General features: G+C 41.2%; 1 long non-coding RNA gene across 1 annotated transcript in view; it reads left to right on the top strand.

The window, feature by feature from the left end:
* Window positions 1-3,021: 3,021 nt before the first annotated feature.
* The window catches only part of LOC113633623 (uncharacterized), a 31,643-nt gene continuing 28,664 nt past the window's right edge, over window positions 3,022-6,000 (top strand). Inside the window, exon 1 of the long non-coding RNA XR_003438273.1 lies at window positions 3,022-3,155. This is a non-coding gene — a long non-coding RNA (uncharacterized LOC113633623). The remainder of the gene's footprint in view (window positions 3,156-6,000) is intronic.

Raw genomic sequence — 6,000 nt, 5'->3', positions numbered from 1 at the left:
TTCTGGCTGAAGAAAATTGTTAAGATCTGACAGAGTATGGTGCTTGGTGGAGCACAGTTTTGGGAAGTACAAGGCTTTATCCTAAAGGAATGGACATCAAATGGAGTAATTCCAGGTAAAGGTAATGTGACAGTCAGTGAAAAAAATTCTTTGGGGATAGGAAATGTCTCCTGGGGCTCCTCATTCAACAAGTGCCCACTGAGCGCCTGCTGTTTATGTCTCTGCTGGAATCACACCATGTGTGTGACTACTTAACTGTGTGTCTGCAGAAGGCCGGCTCTGATCTGGAGTGGAGCCCAAGGTGGAGAAGGAGGTAGGGTTGCTACATTCTTTCTCCCACGTTTAGGTCCTCTTCCCCTTTCCTCCAGTGGAAACAGGAAATGGTGAATGGGGTGATGCCATCATGGCCACAGATACATCAGCTTTTGCATCCAAGGAAGGAGGGCTTCTCTGAGGCTTCTTTCCCTAGGTTTGACCTCTTCCAGGATTTCTCTAGTACTTTTGGGCACCCCATCTCTCCCACTCTGGGACTGTTCATCTCCACGTTAGTCCCAGTTCTCACTGCTGGTTCAAGATTTTGATTTTACATATGGGCATCAGTGCCAAGTGGTATGGAGGTCATTTTTATGGAATGGGTGTGACATTATAAATTTTCTACTTTGCCTATGAAATCCCTCTTCTTTTATAGCTCATGGGCAGTCCAGACTATAATAATTTTTTTCAGTCCTTCAGTGAAGATAAACCCATGTCTGGGAAGGGCAGTCTTGCAGCCATTTAAATCTGTCAGGGTGGGTGACTAAGTGCCAAGGGCATAGCGGGTAACCAAAGTGGAAGCCATCACTTCCTCTGAATGTCATTCTCAACCAGGACAGGAACAGATCCCTTGAAGCAGATAGAAGTCACTAAGGCTCTTGACTAAGGCCTTTTGAGACCCTGGTATATGGATCTTTCCTGTCATGAGTGAGATCTTTGTTTGGCTGATCTTAACTCAGTTGGCTTGAGCTAATCATAGAACAAACTAGATGGAAAGGCTCAGCGTTGAACTTTCCCTTAGGTATGGTGTTCTCTGAACATCAGCAAATAGCATCCTCCCACCTTCGGGGCCTTGGCCTGTGACAATTGTCCATTTCTGCCACTTCCTCTGAAAGACCATGGTTTTAACTGTGAAGATCAGTGAGTGAGTTCACTTGCAGGAAGGTGGAAAGAGGGCTTGAAATGGGCATTTAGAGATCTTAAATAGAGCCAGCCAGTTACTTGTTCATTCTATAGGTGTTTATAATTATTAGTTTGTCTATAACTGCAGAAGGCTTACTTTCCCCAACTAGTCTTTCCTAACAGGCTCCCTACATGAAGACATTTCCTAAGATTCTTTCCTTAGACCTGTTCTCTCCTCCCTCTATAAACTGTCCCTGGGTGATGTCATCTGTGCTTATCAAAAACTCTCAGATCTCTATCTCCAACCTAAATCTCTCTTCTAGTTCCTGACTCATGATGACCATACACTATTGATATTATAACCTGGGTGTCTTAAGCCAGATTACGTTCTTCATCAGCCCATCCTCTTCTCCCTATTCCTGCATTCCTTCCTGTTTTTATTCCTCTGACTTTGTTCCTTGATTCAGGAGCATCACCATCTAGGTTGATTAGTAAACTTGCTTCTGCATCAGTGTCTTGCACTGTTCCACCACCAAGAATGTAATAGGCTCTGAGTGTAATATGAGATGTTTAGGATGTGTGTAGGTGGCTTGTTTCTTTTCTTTTCTTTTTCTTTTCCTTTTCTTTCATGTAATTCTCATCTGCATGGCATGTACAGTTGAATTCCACAGAGAAATTAACAGATAGAAAAAATAAAGGTTAATCTGAGGTTTAGATTTTAAGTAAACTGGAAATTCTGGAAAGGAAACATCTGAGGGCTAAAACCTTGGGAGAAAGCTTCGTGGAAGAGGTGAGAGTCGACTGAGGACACCTTAGGCGGGGTAGGGGCCGCAAGACCCCTTTGGGAGCATGTGCAATGGTGAGGCGACGATCCTCAGCTTGTTTCTTGTGCAAGCAGAGCGATCAGCACCTCCTCTACCAGCTACTTCTGTTCATCACTGTTGTACCTCATGCAGTTTGATTCTGTTTAAGAGGTTCTGAGAATTGAATATCATAGTGTAACACATTAGTTAGCTGGAACCATCTTTTCCCTTAAACTTTTGGCTCAAGGTGTCATTCTGCAACTTGTGGAAACTCTGATTCCTTCACCCGGAATTCACCAGTTTCTTGGGAGCTCATGTATTTATAGTCACTGATTTTGATCTCTTGCTCCCATTAAATTAGTTCAGATTATAGACAGTCTTATTGTCTCAAGAATGCTGTTCCTGTTTCCATCCACATTGAACCAGACGGTAGAACTCAGATATCTCACAGCTTAAAGCCTTTTGTGTGTAGCGGACTTTATTAAAGTTTGGGTAATGGAGAGTATTTTACATTGCAGCAAAGTAAGCAACTTGAATTCTCATACTGGCTATCCCTTTCCCTTAAAGTAATTTGCCCACCTTTCCATTAGGGATTCATTAATATCACCCATATATGTGGCCTTGGTGTCTCTTACAATCTTATCTTTCTTTCCTTTGCAAACCTTCCTCACTCTATTGCCACTAAGCCTCCAAATACTTCTTACTTTATTATGCAAAGCAATTGAACTCTAACTTCGCCTCCCAGGTTCACCTCTGTATATCCAAGGTCCACTGAAGGGCTCTGCTGAATAAAAAGCTCATCTACTTCTTAGCCACACAAAGGATTTGTAGAACCTCTTATGTGTTCTTCTGTATTATCTTCTCTCTTTTGGAAGTATTTCTTGTTTTATTTTATTTTATTTTATTTTATTTTTTTATTTTTTGCAGTACACGGGCCTCTCACTGTTGTGGCCTCTCCCGTTGCGGAGCACAGGCTCCAGACACGCAGGCTCAGCGGCCATGGCTCACGGGCCCAGCCGCTCTGTGGCATGTGGGATCTTCCCGGACTGGGGCACGAACCCACGTCCCCTGCAATGGCAGGTGGACTCTCAACCACTGTGCCACCAGGGAAGCCCTGGAAGTATTTCTTGTTTTAAATAGCATTTACTACTTCTTACCCCAGAAATGGTTTTGCTTTGAAGGATCTCTGGAGGGAAGGTAAGAGACAATGTAAATGTAAACAGCAACCTACATAAAACCTATTGTGGGCAATGAAAAAACTCATCTAACTGGGAAGAAGAATTCTTGTTGGGGAGTAGAGCTCAGAATAGATTTGAATGACCCAAAACAGACTTAGGTTTCAGTGGCAGATGATACTGTTTAGGACAAATGGCTAACCATTTAAAAGAAAATCTGTCACCTTCTAGTAAAATAAATTTTAGATAAATATTTTTATTTTTAAAATTATTATTATTTTCATTTTATTTTACTTTTTTAAATTATTTTTTATTAGAGTATAGTTGATTTACAATGTTGTGTTAAAGATTTTTACATAAAAACTAAAGTGATAAGTGTACTAGAAAATAGTTTTTTTAGTGTGGTACCAAAGGCAGAAACCATAAAGGAAAAAGTGTGGTGGATTAGCTTAAAAAAAAATCACAACAAGTACCATAAACAAAATAAAAAGTAGGTGTCAACTGGTTAAAAAAAGTTTTCAACATATCTCTAATGTGTACAAAGCTCTTACAAATCAATAGGAAAAAAATACAAAAAGAAAAAGGGAAAAGTCATGGAAAACTAAATATGGCCAATAAAGCATATAGAAAAAAGCTGTTATTTATAATCCAGAAAACAAACAGAAATGAAATATCATTTTTCAACTGTTAGATTGACAAATATTAAAAAGAAGAAAATATTTATTACTGTCGAGGACTGGAAGAAACAGGATCTCATACTCTGTTGCTGGGAATAAATATTAATCCATTCTCTCTGAAGTTCAGTTTTGGCAATATGTAACAGATTTAAAGTACACATGCTCTTAAACCAGCAATTCAACTTCTAGGTATTTATCCTAAGGGCAAGTGTACAGAGATGTATGTGTGATGATATTTATTACAGAGTTTATAAAGCAATCAAAATAGCCATTGATAGGGGATTGGTCAAATAAATAGTGGTATGTCCATACAGCGGTACATGAAGTAAATGTATAATTATTATCACAGAAAGATGGCTACAGTATATACATGCAAAAATATATAGCATACGAACCTATTTCAGTTGAGATAAATATAGCCATAGCTGTGTGCATATATTTTAAAAATCATACAACACATTGTTAACAGAAATTATCTTTTCTAATTCAGAAAAAGAAAAGCCACTTTAAAAAAATAGGGGGGCTTCCCTGGTGGCGCAGTGGTTGAGAGTCCGCCTTGCCGATGCAGGGGACACGGGTTCGTGCCCCGGTCCGGGAAGATCCCACATGCCGCGGAGCGGCTGGGCCCATGAGCCATGGCCGCTGAGCCTGCGCATCCGGAGCCTGTGCTCCGCAACGGGAGTAGGCCACAACAGTGAGAGGCCCGCGTACCGCAAAAAAAAAAAAAAAAAATAGGGGACTTCTCTGGTGGTGCAGTGGTTAAGAATCCACCTTCCAATGTAGGGCACAAGGGTTCGAGCCCTCGTTCGGGAAGATCCCACATGCCTCAGAACGACTAAGCCTGTGCGCCCCAACTACTGAGCCTGTGCTCTAGAGCCTGCGAGCCACAACTACTGAGCCTACGTGCCACAACTACTGAAGCCCGTGCACCTAGAGCCCGTGCTCCGCCAACAAGAGAAGCCACCTCAATGAGAAGCCTGTGCACCACAATGAAGAATAGTCCCCGCTCACCACAACTAGAGAAAGCCCGTGCGCAGCAAATAAGACCTAATGCAGCCTAAATAAATAAATAAACTTATTTATTTAAGAAAAATAGGAAATAGATTCTGACTTGAGGGTGGTAGGTGGGCTGAAACCAGACAATTTTCTTTTAAACCTTGATGGGCTAGGTAATGAATAGTGGTGATAAAAGTAGGAAGGTTTTATGGTATGAATGCATGAAATGAATGAAATGAAAAATGAGGTTAGGGAAACCAGTTAGGAATCTATAGTGGCAGTTCAGGCCTGTAATATGAAAATAAGGTGTCAGCTGGGGTAGGCAATGGGATTATAAGGAAAAGAACCAATCTGAAGGACATTTCATAGAAGAAACCACTAGTCTGGTAGTCTGTCAGGCAGGAAGAGGATAAAGAAGAAAGAATAACAAGTCACTGATAATGCCAAAGTGTTTGCCCTGTGAAGTTGGAAAATTACTCGTCATGACAAGTATGGGGTAACTGGAAAGGAGAACCACTGTTCTAGAAGGGGAGACAAATTTGTTTCTTGGAGTTGAATTTGAAGGGCTAGAGGTATATCTGAAAAGAAATGTTCTTTAGGGTGGGGATTCCCATTTAGAGAAAAAGTTACCTGTAAAAATAGAGGTAATAGGTAGGAGTGGGAACTCTCTAGATTTGACACCCTTGAGATTCTTGAAGGAGGGGTGGGTCATATCTTGGTTCTCCCTTTCCTGTTGGCAGTCTTGGCAGACTCTGGAGAGGAGTGTGACATTGGTCTCAGTTGGAACCTGAGAGTAGAGCTTGAGGAGAGGTAGGATTGGGCAGTAATCATAATAAAACAACAGCCACAGCATTATTTTAAAATCAATCTGCCGTTTACAAAGGCCATTATATACAGCAGCTTATTTAACACAATCCTGTATACGATGCTTTATTACTTTACTCCTTACTAGAACTGAAGTTCAGTTAGAGAATTAGGACTCAAACTAAGGTATTCAGGACTCAAATTCCATTTCTCACTTCTCTACTCTCCATCTCTTAGAGATGAATTTTCCAAGGAGGGAAAGATTAGAGCAAAAGCTGTAGCCTGGAGCTAGCAGTACCTACAGTTAAGAGGTGGGAGGAAGAAGAGAGCCAGGGAAGACAAGTCACTCACAGTCACTGCCCTGTCCCCTGTCCCTTGTAGGCCCTGACA

The sequence above is a fragment of the Aethalodelphis obliquidens genome, unplaced genomic scaffold, assembly GCF_003676395.1.
Source record: "Aethalodelphis obliquidens isolate GAN/ISIS:26980383/991018 unplaced genomic scaffold, ASM367639v1 scaffold40, whole genome shotgun sequence".
Lineage (NCBI taxonomy): Eukaryota > Metazoa > Chordata > Mammalia > Artiodactyla > Delphinidae > Aethalodelphis > Aethalodelphis obliquidens.
The sequence above is the reverse complement of the archived record's forward strand: the minus strand, read 5'-3'. Positions and strand labels throughout refer to the sequence as shown.